Raw genomic sequence first — 18,857 nt, 5'->3', positions numbered from 1 at the left:
AAGTAGTGCACGCAAGAATCTTTCCCAAGCGTATTAACCAGTGCATTAAAAATAGCACTCAGCGGAATTTCACCACCCTATTGAAAGACATTTGTTTTCTTTTAAAGGAACTACAGATGGAATTTTTTTTTTTAATTGATTTTGAGACAAAGTCTAGATATCAAGGGGCTGAAACTCCTTAGCACTCCTGCTATAACTCCAGTGGCAATGTGCCGAAAGGGCTGGGATATAGTCCGGGACTCAGATCCACCGGATCCCAGCCTTACCTTGGAGATGTTCCCATTGACCATCCGCCTGCACCTTTCAAAGCCAGCAATGTCAGAGGGAGCAGAGCCGAGGGCAGGGACTTCCTACATCGGGAGTTCCCATGAGTTCAGCCCTCAAAGTAATGCTGGTGAGAACAGGAATAATGGGTTGCAAATGGCAGAAGTGGAGACCACCTAGGGGCTCAGGTCAAGATTCAGGACTGAACTTCTTAAGAGGAAAACGATTAGCAGCCCCTTTATAAAGTTGCTGACTGTGAGCTCGTCGGTATTCTTTCACAGGAGCCCCTGGACCTGTCGCCAAACCAGGCTGCAGTCACTGGATTTCCTGGCAGTTTGGAGTAGGCGGGTACCTGAGAGGGTAGACTGTGGTCATCGGTGGGCATGGTCGCAGCCATCAGGTTTTCTGGGCCCAAATAATTAAAGTTTCAGTGATTTTAATCATTCCATTAGCATCACTAATTTATACACACTTGCATTAAAATGGTTTGATAGGAAACTTCTCTTCAATGTGGGAATGCAGAGACACTGAGCAATACAGAAAGGAAAGTTTCAGTTCCAATATTGGTTAACCAATTGTAGCCAGGGTGGTAATGAAGGTGCCAAGACTGGTCTCCGTTCCTCTGATATAGGGAAAGGAAAAAAACAGCCAGGGTTCCTGCTCCTAACTGCTATCTAGTAACCTTTACTGCAGCGTGAATTGGGATCAATTGTGACACCCACCATAGTCAAAAAACAGGCCAATGGTCTAGGTTCCCGTGGGAGTGTAAGGTACCAGAGGTCTGCTGGCACTAATGGAACTGTACATCTCTAGGAGAGGAAGAGTAAGGGAAAAAACTGGGGGAATGGGAAAAAAAGATTTGTTCAATTGGGATATTGTTGAGACATTCAAACTGGACAACAAGTGGAATATGGGACAAGTCTGGTTAAAATGGTACCAAATGATCTTGCTAACATACTCTGTACTTTCCTTTCTGTAACATTGCTTTGAAAAATTGCCATTATTACTTCCCACTTATTATCATCTGCTCTTTACACCTTATTCTTTTTTTTAGTAGATCATTCACTTTTGATCTGATCCAGCAATTTCTTGATTATTAATTTTTGAACAGACTCAATTTTCTGCAAATACAGCCTTTATTCATAAAAGAGAAAATAAACTGCAAATACTTAAAAATGTAAATATAAACCAAAAATACTTGGAAATGCACAGCAGGGGCATCAGCATCTTTAAAGGTGGGAAATTGGACTAATGCTTTGGCTGTAGATCTTTCGTCAGCCTTTCTTTTTGCTTTTCAGATGCTGATGGGACTGCTGCATACTGCCTTCAGAAACTTCTACATGAACCCTCAACATATAAGTGCAAATGTTATTTATTATTATGAATATCTCAAGCATATTTAAGCAATGCTACACAACTGGCTTAAACCCATGATCCGCATAGGCGGAACAAGCTCGAAGGGCTGAATGGCCGACTCCTGTTCCTATGTTCCATACAGTGGGTTCCCCTACACTGCTGGTTGTTTGACAAGGGAGGAAATTAAGCTGGGATAGTTGTCAAGAGTAAAGGGGAGAAAAAAATCAGAGGGAAACTCCATTCACAATACAGGCTTGCCTGCCAACCTTTGTGAACAGGGAGTAGTAGTGGGGAGGGAGTGAGGGATTTAAAGTAGGGAGACAAAAGGCTGGAGGAAGGAAATGATTAACAACAAACATACTTACAACTGCTTAAAAAGATATTTTCTATGGTCTTTTAAGAAAAACATATATAAAATATAATGTGATGGACCTTTTACTCCCAGTACAGTGTGCAGAAATTGCAGGCTAGGCTACATTAATTCTGGACACAATCCCGCAGCACAGCTGGTTAAGAATGCCCTCTGGTGGTTAACCTAGGAACTGCCACAAAAGCATCACCAGCATAAGAGCAGTCTGCAGCTCCAACTAGTTCTATCAGTTATTTCAACAATCCCCAGTATAACACAGAAAAATATGGTGTCTTTTTGATATTTTATTAAACAAAATAAAATATTGATGTTTTTTTAAATTAGATTTTGAATAAGGTTTTATATACAGGAAATATCAGCAAGATCAAAGTTTTCTCAGTTACATGAATACCACTTTAACTTCGACTGTACAAATGGCCATCCACTTAATTCCAAGATACAAAAATCATTTAATAGTATTTTATTCCTTGCTACAATACAGCAAGCTTATTATGTGTCACAACCTAAGGTACGGTTTTTGAGCGGACAGTCTTATTTAGTTTAAGACACAGTTTAGTGAGCCCAATCTTTAGTCTATGGGGCCGATCTTGTGCAATACTGTAAAACGGTCGATAGTGAGTCATCAGCCTGCTTTACATTTCTCCCAAATTTTACTGCCATTGAAGTCAATAGGAGAGACGTAAAACAGGCTGCCGACTCGTTATCTCCTGTTTTACACTATCGCACAAAGTCAAGATCACTCCTATAATGCAAACTGGATGCCAGGTCGTGAGCTGATCAACACTTCCACATAAAGGTCCTCTGCATGTAACTTTCATTGTCATTAGTTAATCTGTTTAAAATTAAAAGGTTAGCAACTGGATGAAAATAAGACACAAAGTCATGTGACTGCATTGCAGAGAGGAAGTTAAGCTTCAAAACCTAAAATTTTGAACTTTTTAAAATTTACATCTGTGCCATATGGCATGGAGGCAGTAATTATTATGGTTGCTAAGAGTTTGGGTGAATTTTCATCAGTAGCAAACTAAAAACCAGAACTCTGGCCACGGTCCCACTTCCTGTCTTACCTCTACCTTATTTTGGTCTTGTCAAAAGGAGTAACCTTACCACACCACTTGAATACTGTAACTGATTAAAGAGAAATAACTTGCATTTATGTAGCACCTTTCACCTCCTCGGGACATCCCAATGCACTTCACAGCCAATGAAGTACATTTGAAGTGTAATCACTGTAATAATTCAGGAAAATATGGCAACCAATTTCCTACTATGACATTAGTCAATTGGTTAAATGTCATAATGTGTCCCTAATGATGAAATTAAAAATCCCCACTGAAACAAGCAGACTTAATGAACACTAATGTGTTGCTCGTTCCTTTGTGATTTATTGGTACAGTGGGGTACTGTGCTTCCTTTGTTTCGGATAAGGTATAGTGTAGCAGCACAAGGGCACATTATGTATTTGTGTGGGTGGGGAAAGTCTCCCATTGTAGAAATGTCATGGCCGAACCACTTGCCACATTTCTAATAGGGGTTGATTTTTCACTATTTCATACACCACACAGTGGGTTTCACTGTTTCAATTTTATACCTGCAGCCTGTGTATTTTACAGAATCAATTTATATATTGCTTATGAAGAAAAAAGTTGCAATCTTTGTCCTGAAATATAAATACACCCATAATAAAATACCAACAGCCTCCACAAGAAAGCTCTGATGCACAGCAACAATAAGGCAAGCTCAACCACAAACTTGTTATTAGAATCAGAACAGGAGAGACCCTTTCTTCCTGTTTCTTCTCGGGATGCTGATGACACTGGAAAGGCTATAATTATTGTTCATCCGTAATTGCCCTGACAAGGAGCTGGCAGGCCTTTTCCTTCAAATGCTACAGTCCTTGTGGTCCCAAAGGTTGAGCAGGTTGGGCCCATACTTTAGAAGAGTTTAGAAGAATGAGAGGGGATCTTATTGAAACATATAAGATTCTGAAGGGGCTTTATAGTAATCTGGGATGTTATGATTAAGGTTATCCACCAGGTGGTGCTGTAGCCAATGCTGCTACTAAGGTCAGAGGTTTGCTTCCTGTTAAGGTCAGAGGTTTGCTTCCTGTATAGGTCAGCACAAGGTGGAATGCCAGGATGCTGAGGCAGGCTGTCTGTAAACGTGTTTCCAAGTTGTTAATAAAGTACTCGTGTTAATTCTACGATATCGCCTCTTTGAGTCCTTGTTCCACTTAATGGATTTATCACATTTGGTGATGAGGCAACTTAAGGACCCTGCATAAAGAAGAAAAGTCTGCCGGGACGTTTAAACAACAAAATCATGAGCTAAAGTTAGCTACAAGCTGGAAGAGAGCATGGCTGCCACGGTAGGAACGGTCTCCGCTTTTGATATTCAAGCACAAACCTAGGAAGAATACTGTGAAGTGTTGGGTTATTTTTTCGAAGCAAATGAAATAAATGATGCCGGAAAAAGGAAAGCCACTCTGCTTAGTTCAGTGGGAAGCCAAACCTACAGTTTGATGAACAATCTGCTCAGTCCTGAAAAGCCTGGAGACAAATCATTTGTTGAATTAGTGGCTTTGCTAAAAGAACATTTCAACCCTAAGCCTAGTGAGATTGTACAGCGGTTCAAGTTTAATTCAAGGAACAGGAAAGAGGAAGAGAGCGGAATGGACTATGTAGCAGTGTTGCGTAAATTAGCACAAGATTGCAATTATGGGAACAACCTGAAGGAAATGCTGCGAGATAGGCTAGTTTGCGGAATTATGGACGACCGAATGCAGCGTAGATTTTTATCCGAGACTGGGCTTACTTATGAAAAAGCATTGGAACTTGCTCAAGCCATAGAGACAGCGAACCGAGATGTAAAAGAAATACAGGGTTCAGACAGGGCTAATGCTACGCAAGTTGCAAGTCAGGTTGTTGTGCACAAGTTGAACATGCATCAGAAACCACAACGTGAGCATGTGAAGGCATGTTATAGATGCAAGGGCGATCACCTGGTGAGTGAATGCCAGTTTCTGGAGGAAAAGTGCTACAAGTGTGGGAAACAAGGACACATAAAACGAGCTTGCAGGGTGAAATCACCTGTGGAGGAATCCAAACCAAAAGGGGGAGGACAGCAAAACCAAGGGAGAGAAGTGAAAAAACATGGAGCACACCATATCAGTGGGGAAGCTGAGGAAGAAAAGGACATGTTCATAATGTATAGCATGTTAGAGAACATTCCAAAAGTGGCTCCTATCACATTGCAACTGACAGTAAATGACTCTAAGGTGAACTTTGAAGTGGATACAGGGTGCGGCGTGACCATAATGAACAAGGCAGAGTACTCAAAATTGTGGAACCGTGCAAAAGTTCCAGAGTTAAAGCCTTGCTCCCTGCATCTTAAAACATATACAGGTGAACGAGTAGTGACATTAGGTACAGCTAAGGTAACTGTGCAACACAGGGACACAGTGGAACAGCTACCTGTAGTTATAGTATCGGGTACCGGACCAAACCTGTTAGGTCGGGGCTGGATAAAAGAACTTAAATTAGAATGGGGAGCAGTACATCAAATAGATGCGGGCGAACAGTTGACTTTGCAAGAAGTGTTGAGTGAACATGAGCGTGTGTTCAAGGAGGAACTTGGCACATTTAATGGCCCCCAGCTAAGATTTATGTAGACAAGGAGGCACCGCCAAGATTTTTTAAACAACGACCTGTGCCTTATGCCATGAAGCCAAAGGTAGAGGCTGAGCTTGACCGCCTATTGAGAGAGAACATACTGGAGCCAGTGAAATGTTCGGAATGGGCAGCTCCCATAGTACCTGTGTTAAAACCGGACAATTCGGTAATACTCTGTGGAGATTATAAATTGACTGTCAATCGAGTGTCCAAACTAGAGCAGTATCCGATTCCCAAAACAGAGGATCTCTTTGCAAACCTGGCTGGAGGAAAGAAATTCACAAAGTTGGATATGAGTCATGCCTACTTGCAGATTACACTGGATGACGAATCAAAGAAGTATGTCACCATAAATACACACAAGGGCTTGTTTACATATAACCGCTTACCATTTGGTGTCTCATCTAGTCCAGCTATCTTCCAGAGGGCAATCGAAGGTGTACTGCAAGGGATTCCACATGTTTCCATCTATCTGGATGACATTCTGGTGACGGGAAGACCCGACCAGGAGCACCTAATCACTCTGACAGAGGTACTACAAAGATTGGAGAGGGCAGGGTTCCGGCTCAAGAGGAGTAAGTGCACTTTCCTGGGGAATGAGGCAGTGTTCCTGGGACACAGAGTGGACGCCACTGGGCTCCATCCACTCAAGGAGAAGGTACAAGCACTGCAGGACGTCCCTGCTCCTACAAATTTAGCTGAGTTAAAAGCTTACCTGGGACTGCTGAACTATTATAACAGGTTTTTACCAAACTTGTCAACTGTGTTAGCACCTCTTCACAAACTACTGCACAAGGAGACACAGTGGCAGTGGGGAGAGGAGCAGGGGGTTTCATTTGAACAGTCCAAGAAACTGATGCTGTCGTCGGATGTGCTGGTTCACTACAATGCAGAGAAAGACATCATTCTCTCTTGTGATGCTTCACCTTATGGGGTGGGGGCAGTTCTTTCACACTGCATGGAAGATGGAACTGAAAGACCAATAGGGTTTATGTCCCGAACTCTAACACCAGCGGAAAAAAACTATTCCCAGTTAGACAAAGAGGGGTTAACAGTAATGTTTGGGTTACAGAGGTTCCACAAGTACATATATGGCAGGAAGTTCACCATATGCACCGATCATAAACCTCTTCTCTCTCTTTTCAACGAAATGAAAGCAGTTCCACAGATGGTGTCACCCCGGATCCAGAGGTGGGCAGTGACGTTGAGGGCATATGAGTATGTTATCGTCTACAAGGCAGGCAAGTACCATGGGAACGCAGATGCCTTGAGCCGTCTTCCACTGCCAGGCACACCTATCCGTGCAGCTCCAGAGGACAGAGTTTTGATGTTGGAGGACACTGACACGGCACTTGTGACTGCAGAGCAAGTAAGAACATGGACAGGTAAAGATCCAGTACTGTCTAGAGTTCGAGAATATGTGGTGAGGGGATGGCCACAGCATCCGGAAGGGGCTGACTTCACACCCTACAGTGTCAGGAAAACAGAGCTGAGTGTGCAGGATGGTTGCGTGTTGTGGGGAGCACGAGTGATTATTCCATGGCCAGCACGACAGTCTATCCTAGAGCAACTACATCAGTGTCATCCTGGGGTCTCGCGTATGAAAGCCTTGGTGAGGAGTTACTTGTGGTGGCCAAAGCTAGATGAGGAGATAGAAAATCTAGTCAAGACATGCAGCACTTGTCAGGAACACCGGAAGGCACCAGCAGCAGCTCCTCTCCACCCCTGGGAGTGGCCGGATAAACCATGGAGAAGATTGCACTTAGATTATGCGGGTCCATTCATGGGGAAGATGTTCCTCATAATCATTGATGCACATTCCAAATGGATGGATGTTTATCCTGTAAATTCTGCTTCCGCCACTACTACTATAGACTGCCTGCGTCGGAGCTTCAGTAATCAAGGGCTACCGGAGATCGTGGTGAGTGACAATGCCACTTGTTTTGTGAGTACAGAGACAAAAGAGTTCTTGAGAAAAAATGGCATAGTGCAGGTGGCCTTGGCTCCATATCATCCGTCCTCGAATGGACTTGCGGAGAGAGCCGTACAAACATTTAAGGAGATGATGAAAAAATGTGCAGAAGGGAGTTTAGCAGCCAAAGTGTCACGGGTTCTGTTCAGCTACAGAATAACACCTCAATCCACCACAGGACTCTCTCCTGCTGAGATGTTATTAGGTCGTAGACTACGCTCCACTCTTGACCTTGTCCACCCCGACCTAAAAAGGAAAATGGAAAACAGACAAAACAAACAAAAAGAGAACCATGACAAAAGAACAAAGAGCTGAAGTTTTGGAGAAGGAGATGCGATCCTTACCAGGAATTTCAGTTATGGACCAAAGTGGATTCCTGGCTTCATAGACTCAATGACAGGTCCAGTATCATACAAGGTCATGTTGGGAGACGGTAGGGTAGTACGCAGACATGTAGATCAGATACTTCCCAGACAAGGGGAAATTGAAAAGAAGGTTCCAGATGCAATGACTGAAGACAGGGTTGCCCCCAGTTATCCAAGTGCATCTGTGGTGCCACCACCAGGGACAGAGATAATTCCACAGGAACCTATCCGTCAAGAGGAAACCATCGTTGCAGAATCAGATACTCTAAGCACTGATCAGGAGCAACTGGTGGCTTCACCACAAACAAGCAGGGACTTTACTGTTAGACGTTCACAAAGTACTCGCAAGCCACCAGAGAGATTGATACTGAAGTGTTAGATTCGTCAAGTATGGAACATGATGAATGGAGATTCCTTATGTGACCCTCAGGAATGGTTGTTTGTTAAGAAATTCATACTGAAATCTTAAGGGGGGAGTGATATAGTAATCTGGGATGGTATGATTAAGGTTATCCACCAGGTGGTGCTGTAGCCAATGCTGCTACTAAGGTCAGAGGTTTGCTTCCTGTATAGGTCAGCACAAGGTGGAATGCCAGGATGCTGAGGCAGGCTGTCTGTAAACGTGTTTCCAAGTTTTTAATAAAGTACTCGTGTTAATTCTACGATATCGCCTCTTTGAGTCCTTGTTCCACTTAATGGATTTATCACAGGCTTGACAGGGTAGATGCAGAGAGGACGTTTCCCCTCATGGGGGAATCTAGAACTAGGGGGCATAATTTCAGAATAAGGGATCGCCCATTTAAAACAGAGATGAGGAGGAATTTCTTCTCTCAGAAGGTCGTGAATCTTTGGAATTCTCTTCCCCAGAGAGCTGTGGAGGCTGGGTCATTGAATATATTTAAGGTGGAGATAGACAGATTTTTGAAAGGTAAGGGAGTCAAGGGTTATGGGGAGTGGGCAGGGAAGTGGAGTTGAGGCCAAGATCAGATCAGCCATGATCTTATTGAATGGCGGAGCAGGCTCGAGGGGCCAAATGACCTACTCCTGCTCCTACGTCTTATGTTCTTATGTCTTATGTTCTTATGATGGTGTTAGGTAGGGAATTGCAGGATATTGACCCAGCGACGATGAAGGAATGGTGATATATATCCAAGTTAGGATGGTGCATGATTTGGAGAAAAACTTGGAGGTGATGGTGTTCCCATAACGCTGCTGCTCTTGTCCTTCTTAGTGGGATAGGTTGCACAGGAGGGAGGTCCTGTGTAATGTTCCCTCTAATTACTTTTTCCTCTGTGCGGGCCCTTTAAATGTGCTGTGCGGTATCTCTTCCAGCGGCAGTGCTGGTGAATGGACTGCGAAGGACCTCACGATTGGTGCGGGGGGGACATTGGTCCTGTGCATCCTGTAGATCATACATACTGCAGCCAGAGTGCACACTGCGATGATGGAAGGAGTGGATATTGAGTCCAGTAGCACGAAGGCTGATCAAGTAAACTGCTCTATTCTGGATGATGTCAAGCTTCTTGAGTGTTATTACAGCTGCACCCTTCCAAAGACTTCCGTCACACTTTGGAGTTACGCCTTGTGGAAGGAGGAAAGGCTTTGAGGGGGTCAGGAAAGGAGCTTCTCATCTCAGAGTACCCAGCCTCTCCCCAGACCTCTGCTCAGCCTTGATCCAGCCATGGACACAAGTGATGAATACCAGATAAAAGTAGCTGCCCTCAACAACAAGGCAGCTTTCAACCCTATATAGCACCAAGGAACCTTAGCAAAACTGAGGTCAGTGTTGATATGGCTGCTCCAGTTATGCTTCTGGTCAATGGTGATCCCAATATGTTGATGATGGGAGACTCAGTGATGGTGGTGCCATTGAAGGTCAGGGGAGGTGGTTGGGCTTTCTCCTGATCGAGATGGAGTTCTGATTTTTTTAATTCATCCTCGGGATGTGGGCATCGCTGGCAAGGCTGGTATTTATAGCCTAACCCTAGTTGCCTGTAACTAATCACACGAACTGCGCTGTCCTGAATGGTGTCAAGCTTTTGAGGCCACTTCAGAGGGCAGTTAAGAGTCAACCATGCTGGTGTGGGACTGGTGTCACATATAGGCAAGACCGGGTATGGACGGCCAGTTTCTTTTCCTAAAGGACACTGGTGAACCAGTTGGGTTTTTACGACAATTGGACAGCTTCATTGTCACTTTTTTTTTACCGATACAAGCTTTTTAAAATTTTCATATATTTTTTTAACTGAATTCAAATTCTCAAATTGCCAAGGTGGGATTTGAACACTTGGGCTGGATTTTACCAACCTCGGTGGGCCCCTGGCATGCGACGTCCGTGGCAGGTTCCAACCTCGCAGCTGTGTTAATCCCGGCCTCCGAAATGATTTTCCCATGATGGGGCTTGTTAAGCCCACCCTGCGAGGTTCCCGGCCAATCAAAAGGAAGCGGGTCTGATGACATCATTTGATGACGCATCATCAGCCAGTTTCTTTAAAGAGACCACGGCCACACTGATTTTGATATTTGTGCTGTCAGTGTTCTACAGCATTGAAGTGCTGCAAACACTGACAAGCATTGCACAGAGGAGCAGGGCTGCACCCAGGCTCTCCCATGACTCCCTCCATATGCTTATGAAGGGAGACACAGCACACAGGGAGGTCCTCTTCCCTTCCCAAGAGCGGAAGAGACCTCCCCCAGGACACCAACGCAGCCTGGTTGCATATTGCACAGGAGGGCACAAGCAGGGATGTCATCAGGAGGACCAGGCTGCAGTGGCGCAAACCTTTCGATGATCTCAGTAGATCACAAAACGTTACTGCAAAGCCACACTCAACCTCATCCTGCTGTGCCACTCATCACATCCCCGTCACTCTGCCTTTCCTACCCTACTCCTGCACATCCTTACTCACACCAACTTACCTTGCACCTCCACGCATCTCTCGCTATCTACATTATCACATCTCCATCTCACTAGCCACCCCTCACACTCACCCTCATCCAAGTGCAATCGTACCAACTTGGGTAGGCACTTGGGTGTTTTAGCCAATGGTTGTGTAAATTTTCTGTTAATGTGTTGTCAAGCATTGAAATCTTTATTTTCAACACTTTGCCTTCTTGGACAGATTTGTGTGCACCTTTGGAAGTGTCTTAGTGAGTTCCAGTGAATGGTGAGACATAACAGTACTCCCTCCCCCCACCCCCCCAAATGGTGATGGGTGTGAAAGGAATGGCTTGGGCATTGTAGGGATGCTTTATAGTGCTGGTGTGGGGTGGTACCAACCTGGCGCATCATGTGGCAGCCAGGGTGTACAGCGTCAAGTGAAGTAAATCTGGCCATGGTGAGGCCATCACTGGCATTCGGGCAGCAATGTGGTTGGGTGCTGATGCCCTGTGTCCTGTGCAGCATCAGCAGCGGAGAAGGTTGGTATTGTTGTTGGTGCTGCTGGTGTGCCTGATGATGTTGATGTTGGGGTTGATTGTGATGGGATTCTGAGGACCAAGATGAGATTTTTTGAAGGGCACCGATGCTGCTGGAATAGATGGCAGCTGAATTTGAGATGACAGAAGCGATCTGTCAATGGTGGGAGAGGTTGCTCCAAGGAGGTGACAGTGGATAGAGAGTTTACTTCAAAGACTTCCAAACTGCATGCAGCTCAAAGGTGTCTTCCAAATCCTGAAGTCTCCAGCATCTGACATTGGAAAGTGAACAGCTGTGAAATGGTAACTTTTATACCACTTTTGCAGCTGTCACCTATTCACAGCAATGGAGAGTCATAGCGAACCCGACACACTTACCTGATGTGATGCCTGAGTGACGGGAACCTCGTGGAAAAGTTGGAAATATGGTAAGTACCTGGTAAAATTATTTTAAAATACCTTTAAACTACCTCTTAATGATATTAATTGGCTGGCCCGTCACTTGGTGTCGTGTCTGTGAAGCGAAGACAGACCCGACACTTTGGAAACTTACAAGGAGGCGGATTCAAAGTGGGATTCCGGCACACTGTCAATCTTTTAGATTTTGACAGCGGACCCGCCTCCGAACTCGCCCTCTGAGCACCGGCAAAATTCCGTCCCTATTCTCTCAATTATTAGTCTAGGCTTCTGGATTACTAGTCCAATAACATAATTACTACACTACCGTACCTGTGTAACACAGGATTGGAGCTGAACACTGTGGAATCATTGGCAAACAGCCCAGTCCAGACCTTATTATGGAGAGAATGTTATTGATGAAGCGGCTGAAGATGGTTCGACCAAAGACGCTTCCCTGAGGAACTCCTACAGTGATGGCCTGGAGCTGCAACGATTGGTCTCTGACAACTACAACATTGTGTCAGTAATGACTCCAGCCACTGGAGGGTTTTTCCTTTGATCATCACTGACCTCAGTTTTGCTAAGGCTCCTTGGTGCTGTATAGGATTTAAAAATGCCTTGTTGTTGAGGGCAGCTACTCTTCTCTGGAATTGATCACTTGTGTCCATGGTTGGATCAAGACTGTGAGGAGGTCTGGAGCAAGTGATTCTGGCAGAATCCAAACTGTAGGTGTCACTTGATGGTAATGCTGCTGACTACTTTATCCGGTTTCTTGTGGATAGGATATAACTCAACAATCCTCCGCAATGTCAGGTTGATGCCAGTGTCATAGCTGTACTGGAATAACTTACTAGTAGACCAGCTACTTCTGCTGTGCAGATCTTTAGCACTATAGCCAGATGTTGTCAGGGCCCACAGTCTTTTCTGTGTCCAGTGAACTCAGCCGCTTCTCAATGTCATGTGGAGTGAACTGAGTTGACTGGACACTGGCATCTATGATGGCGGGGACCTCGGGAGAAGCCAAGTAGAATTACCAACTTAGTACATCTAGCTGAAGATGCAAACACTTCAGTTTTCTCTCTCTTGCACTAATGTGCTGGGCTTCACCATGATTGAGAATGGGAATGTTCTTGGGGCCTCCCCCTCCTGTTAGTTGCCTAGTTGTCCAGTACTTGAATGTAATAGGGCTACAGAGTTTTGCTGTAATCCTTTGGTTGTGGGACCTCTGTCTACAGCCTGCTGCTTTTGGTGTTTAGCATGCTAGTAACCCTGTATAGTAGCATCTCTAGTTCGTACCTCATTCCTCGGTATGCCTGGTGCTGCTCCTGGCATGCCCTTCTACACTCTCCATTGAGCCAGGGTTGATCTCCCAGCTTTATGGTGATGAAGGAGTGAGAGTGTGTCGGACCATGAGATAACAGATTGTGGTGGTACATTCTACAGGTCCACAATCCCTTATCCGCAATTCCGAAATTCGAAAAGCTCTGAAAACCGAAAGTTTTTCGTGGAGCGTCACTCATGTGCGCGACATGACCCGAGTGGTGCCAAACATGACCCGACGCGGCCGATGCTTGACCCACGCAGGTGTGAGGCGTCAGTTGTGTCTCAGCGCTGCTACCAGTCACACGTGCGTCTGCTGCTCTCTGATATTTTTTGTGATTTTGAGTTTAATTTCACTGAGAAAATGTCAAAAAGAGCTGCAGATACCCCTACCGTTCTGAAATCCGAAAAATTCTGAATTTCGAAACACATCTGGCCCCAAGGGTTTTGGATAAGGGATTAATAACCTGTACTATTGTCGATGGCCCACAGTACCTCATGGATGCCCAGTTTTGGGGTGGTAGCTCTGTCTTTAGTCTGTCTCATTTAACAGGGTGGTAGTGCCATGCTAAACAATGGAGAATCTCTTCACTGTAGAGACTGCATAAAATAATCAAACATACAAGTTTACATTCATATTGGAAACAAAATCAAAACAGGTAGAAATTAACCATATCAAAAGTAAGAGAGATTCTGCAATTCTAAAAGAAATGAAAGAGTTAAGAGAGTTGCCTAACAGTTAATGTAAAGATGTGTGAACAATAGACTGAAGGTTAAGTAAAGAGCTTAGTAGATAATGTGTTCTAATCATGTATAGACAATTGAGTAATGCCCTCCTGTGCAGGAATCGGCCCCTCGGATCATCGGCAGTTTGGTATTTTGACTGCCTCTGTCTCCAATGGTACACTGTTTGGTGTTTGAACTGAAAGCTGAGTAAGTGCCAAGACAGGATTGAGAAACACCCACTGCATAACTGGATTTATATTGTACGTGTGCTGTCAACTTCAAATATGTCATTAGCAACAGATGAGCAATATTAATGGGCCATTAAATTAGCTACAAGCCTCTTAAATACAACATTTCAGATAAATGCTGATGGAGACGACTATTCAGCCAGTCTCAACTCATCTATCTAGAAAAACCTGCAGTCTTGGCATACAGCAAGTTTCTGGATCCTAAATTCAAGATCATAGATAAATAAGGAAGTGGAAAGGCATTCTGCACACCCTAGCTGATCCATGTAAAAATAAACTACACCTCCTCCAAATATATTTTGCCAGTTAGTAAGATTTGTCGACAGGCCTCCAATAATAATTTTTAGATTTGTTCCATGGAGTGTTTGGGAACGATTTTAACTCTACCCACCTGGTGAAAACTGGCAGGTAAGCAGTTAAATTTGACTGGGTGACTTAGCCGCTAATGTCCCACCCGCTTTACACCAATCTGGATTTTAACCTGCTCTTTTGAGCTGGCGGCAAAGGCACCCCCCTGAAGCCAGTGGGGTCCTTCAATAAGTATGCGGATCAGAGTCTGATGACATCACCAGGGCCCTAAATGCAATTTTAACTCTGGCCTGAGTGTGGAAGCTGTTCCAGCTTTTGCAGAAACCCCTTCCCTGTGACCAAGCTTCTTTCCAACATGCCTTCCTTTTGGTACTAGCCAGTGGCCTCCTGCTCCCCAAAACTTTGTTCCCGCCCACTGGCCAGCTACCACTTTCCACCCATTTTGTGTGGGCTGCTGACCGGCAGCATGCAGATGAGGCCCTGCCGTTAAAATTGTAGGGACCTCACGCTGCCAAAGTTGGGGGTGTTCGGTGCTTGCCCCAAACCCTGCCCAGCCAAATCTACCTCCAGTTAAAATTGCCCCTTTGTTTCAGAATCAAGTATAGATTTGTTCGTACTCGAGGGTTCAAGTCATGGGGTATAAGACTCTTTATATCGTTAAAGGGAAACTTTAATAGTGTCGCTGACAGCCCTGCTTTTAGTACAGCATCAAGAATAATTAATGACTAGAAACATAGAAACATAGAAGATAGGAGCTGGAGTAGGCCATTCGGTCCCTTGAGCCTGTTCCGTCATTTAATGAGATCATGGCTGATCATCCAAATTCAGTACCCTGTCCCTGCTTTCTCCCATATCACTTGATCCCTTTAGCCTTAAGAAATATATCTAACTCCTTCTTGAATATATTTAATGAATTGGCCTCAACTGCCTTGTGTGGTAGAGAATTCCACAGGTTCTCCACTCTCTGGGTGAAGAAATTCCTCCTCATCTCTGTCCTAAATGGCTTACCCCTTATCCTTAGACTGTGACCCCTTTTTCTGGACTCCCCCACCATCGGAAACATCCTTCCTGCATCTAGTCTGTTTAGTCCTGTTAGAATTTTATAAGTTTCAATGAGATCCCCTCTCATTCTTCTAAACTCTAGCGAATATAAGCCTAATCGACCCAATCTCTCCTCATACGTCATTCCTGCCATCCCAGGTATCAGTCTGGTGAATCTTCGCTGCATTCTCTCCATGACAAGAACATCCTTCCTCAGATAAGGCAACCAAAACTGCACACAATACTCAAGGTGTGGTCTCACCAAGGCCCTGTACAACTGCAGCAAGACATCCTTGCTCCTATACTCGAAGGCCAACATACCATTTGCCTTCTTAACCGCCTGCTGCACCTGCATGCTTACCTTCAGCGACTGGTGCACAAGGACACCCAGGTCTCGTTGCACTTCCCCTTTTCCCAATCTATTGCCGTTCAGATAATAATCTGTCCTCCTGTTTTTGCCACCGAAGTGGACAACCTCGCATTTATCCACATTATACTGCATTTGCCATGCATCTGCCCAATCACCCAATCTGTCCAAATCATACTGGAGTTTCTCTGCATCCTCCTCACAGCACACACGCCCACCCAGCTTTGTGTCATCTGCAAACTTGGAGATATTACATCTAGTCCCCTCGTCTAGATCATTAATATATATTGTGAATAGCTGGGGTCCTGGCACCGATCCCTGCGGTACCCCACTAGTCACTGCCTGCCACTCGGAAAAAGACCCGTTTATTCCAGCTCTTTGCTTCCTGTCTGCCAACCAGTTCTCTATCCAAGACAGTACCTTACCCCCAATCCCATGTGCTTTAACTTTGCACGCTAATCTCTTATGCGGACCTTATCGAAAGCCTTCTGAAAGTCCAAATACACCACATCCACTGGTTCTCCCTTATCTATTCTACCAGTTACATCCTCAAAAAATTCCAATAGATTAGTCAAGCATTCATTCACATATTATAATTATGACAGCTAAGACACAGACTTGGTAATTAATCAATTTTAATACTTGATGAGCACCAAATTTTGTTTATGAAAATAGCTCTCAGGGAAAAAGTACCAAAATGCAAATGTTGCTTCCTAAGATTAAAATACATTCAAGGTCTTTCAAAACAAAGACCCAGATAAACTCGGTTTCGGTTAATATTAAAAATAATGGGAATAAACTGGCATTCAATGTGTTATATTTCTTTAAATTTGTTCTCAGGGTGCGGGCAACATTGGCAAGACTGTACATATTGCCCATCCCTAGTTATCAAATGGTGGTGAGCTTTCTTCTTGAACCACTGCAGTCCTTGTACTGATGGTGCTCCCATGATGGTAATATTGATTAGTGGTCATTGTGAAGTTGAGGATTAAATACAGCATTCATGATAGAACAGATGCTGGGGCAGAAAATTCTTGGCCCTTTCAGAGCACTCCCACCATAACTCAAAATAAAGTCTGGGACTCAGCTACGCCAGGTACAAACCTTATGTAGAAGTTTTCACAAACTTTGTAATCGGCAGAGCCTCTGCCCACCCTTTACAAGGTCAGTGTCTTAAGTGGGAGCAGTGTTGGGGTCTCTCAATGTGATAAGCTGTCACATCCTCGGCCTAGCAGCAGATTAGAGCAGGATTGACAGCTGATATACCCAGTGAGAAGATGCATATCAACGTGCTGAAGGGCACCTGTGAGACCCTTATGGGGTCCAAGGCAGGATCATGGTATGGACTCTTAAAAAAAAACTAGAGGGAATTTTGTTTTGAATGTGGGCCCCTTACAAAGTGATCCACTGGGGCAGTTCTGTGTTCTTTTCCAGGGGGGATCTAACACCCCAGAAGACACAGCAGCAGCTGCCAAATTGTCCAATGGTTGACAGGTGCCTGATGTGCACTGCTAGTGGCGCAGGCTTCCTCCTGAAGTACATAAATGGAATGAGATCCCCTCAGCCCCCAAACTCCATTAGTCAGTGGTGAAAGTCACATGCTGGCACTTACACCAGGATGTGCCACCCCGCATGGAATTTTGGCCCTTTGGCCCATTATATTTTGGATGCTTGTAATATGGTTTTCATTTTAACTGGTTTGAAATATTGTATTAGGGGTCAAAAACAAATTAATTCCCATAAAAATTGAAAATAAAAGTATTCATTCCAGGCCAGCACTAACATCCACATTCTGTTGGACTGGCTAATTCAAAAATGAAAGACTTCTCTGAATTAGCATCCGCTCAAAATTCCATGACTTTCTGAGCAAAAAAATGCCAAGTAGAATAAAGCCAAACAGCACTGAGATCTCGAAAAGAAAGAGGCTTTCTGTGTTGAAATGCTCTATTGTGAGATGAACAAAACGCCCAGTTTCTACTTTTCTCTTTACGATTTGTGGCCTCTGTCTTGGGCTTGTTAAGACAGAGGAAGCCTGTGCGTGGGAATAGAACACCTTTCTACTTTTGCCATCCAGTGTCAGCATCAAGGAATCCTGGACCAGCTGTAGCACAGCCAGATGCCAAGTCTACTCTACTTTAACAATGGAGCGTGGCCTTAGTCTCTTACTGCAATAGTGCAATCTCAGCCATCTATATGTTCTCTCTGAGATTCGCAAGTTTTAAGCCAAAAAGTGAGCAATTCTGTGCTGCCGTCCATTACTGACAGGAAGCTAGGTTGAGACTTCCTAAACTCATTACAACAGGTGGCAAACGGAAGAAATTATCTTCCTACGAGTCTGCCATCGAATTAAACCCAGGTTCCAAAAGTGAATGGGTGCAGTTTTAACCATTTCATCAACCAATAAAGATCTACTTTTCAATAATGTGCAATGGACACATGTTGGGGTAAAAAATTATCAGAGCCTATATTTGGACCAGACTCAACGCTGCACAGGAAGCACACGCCCCAACAAAGAGGCCCGAGTTTTGATGGAAACTGGTTCTCGGGCCTCATCTTGAGGGTGCGCTGTGGCTACTGGCCACGCCTCCATGGGCAGCTTGCCCAAGGGAAGACATCAATCTCGGGCCATTTGCCTTGCCGGCAGCAGCTCTCAGGTACATCCCTGGAGTGGGCTATGTGGGGTGGGGGGCCAATGGCGATGTGTGTGGATTTGGGGAAGCACTCCTCCATCTCCTGGATCCACAGGAAGGTTTTTTTTTAAAATAATTCTGAAACATACCTTTTGTTGGCCGCTGAAGAATCCTGAGCGGACAGACCCAACGCCTGCTCCACTCATCACTGACTACTTTCAACAGGTGTTAGGCCGCTACTAACATATCCCAGGGGCCTAATATCAGACGCCTAATAAATGGGCCCCACAGATTTAGCTGTGCGACCAAAACCTATGCAGATTGGACGCAGGCCATCCCACTGCTAAATTGGTGTGTTGTGTGCCCATTTTACACCAGAAGCAATACAGTCCAATTTCTACC

At 44.6% G+C, this 18,857-nt stretch overlaps 1 protein-coding gene across 6 annotated transcripts in view; it reads right to left on the bottom strand.

Moving 5' to 3' along the window:
- Nucleotides 1-18,857, bottom strand: part of cep85l (centrosomal protein 85L) — a 361,990-nt gene that overhangs the window by 225,090 nt on the left and 118,043 nt on the right. The window contains exon 1 of one of the 6 annotated variants that reach the window (XM_085997329.1): nt 617-760. The exons of the other annotated variants lie outside the window; for them this stretch is intronic. The gene's annotated coding sequence lies outside the window, so the exon portion shown is untranslated. Of the gene's footprint in view, nt 1-616; nt 761-18,857 lie in introns of those variants that run through there. 6 annotated transcript variants of the gene reach the window in all.

Source organism: Somniosus microcephalus, chromosome 9 (genome assembly GCF_052327205.1).
Source record: "Somniosus microcephalus isolate GS21.2 chromosome 9, FLI_Smic_1.0, whole genome shotgun sequence".
Lineage (NCBI taxonomy): Eukaryota > Metazoa > Chordata > Chondrichthyes > Squaliformes > Somniosidae > Somniosus > Somniosus microcephalus.
The sequence above is the reverse complement of the archived record's forward strand: the minus strand, read 5'-3'. Positions and strand labels throughout refer to the sequence as shown.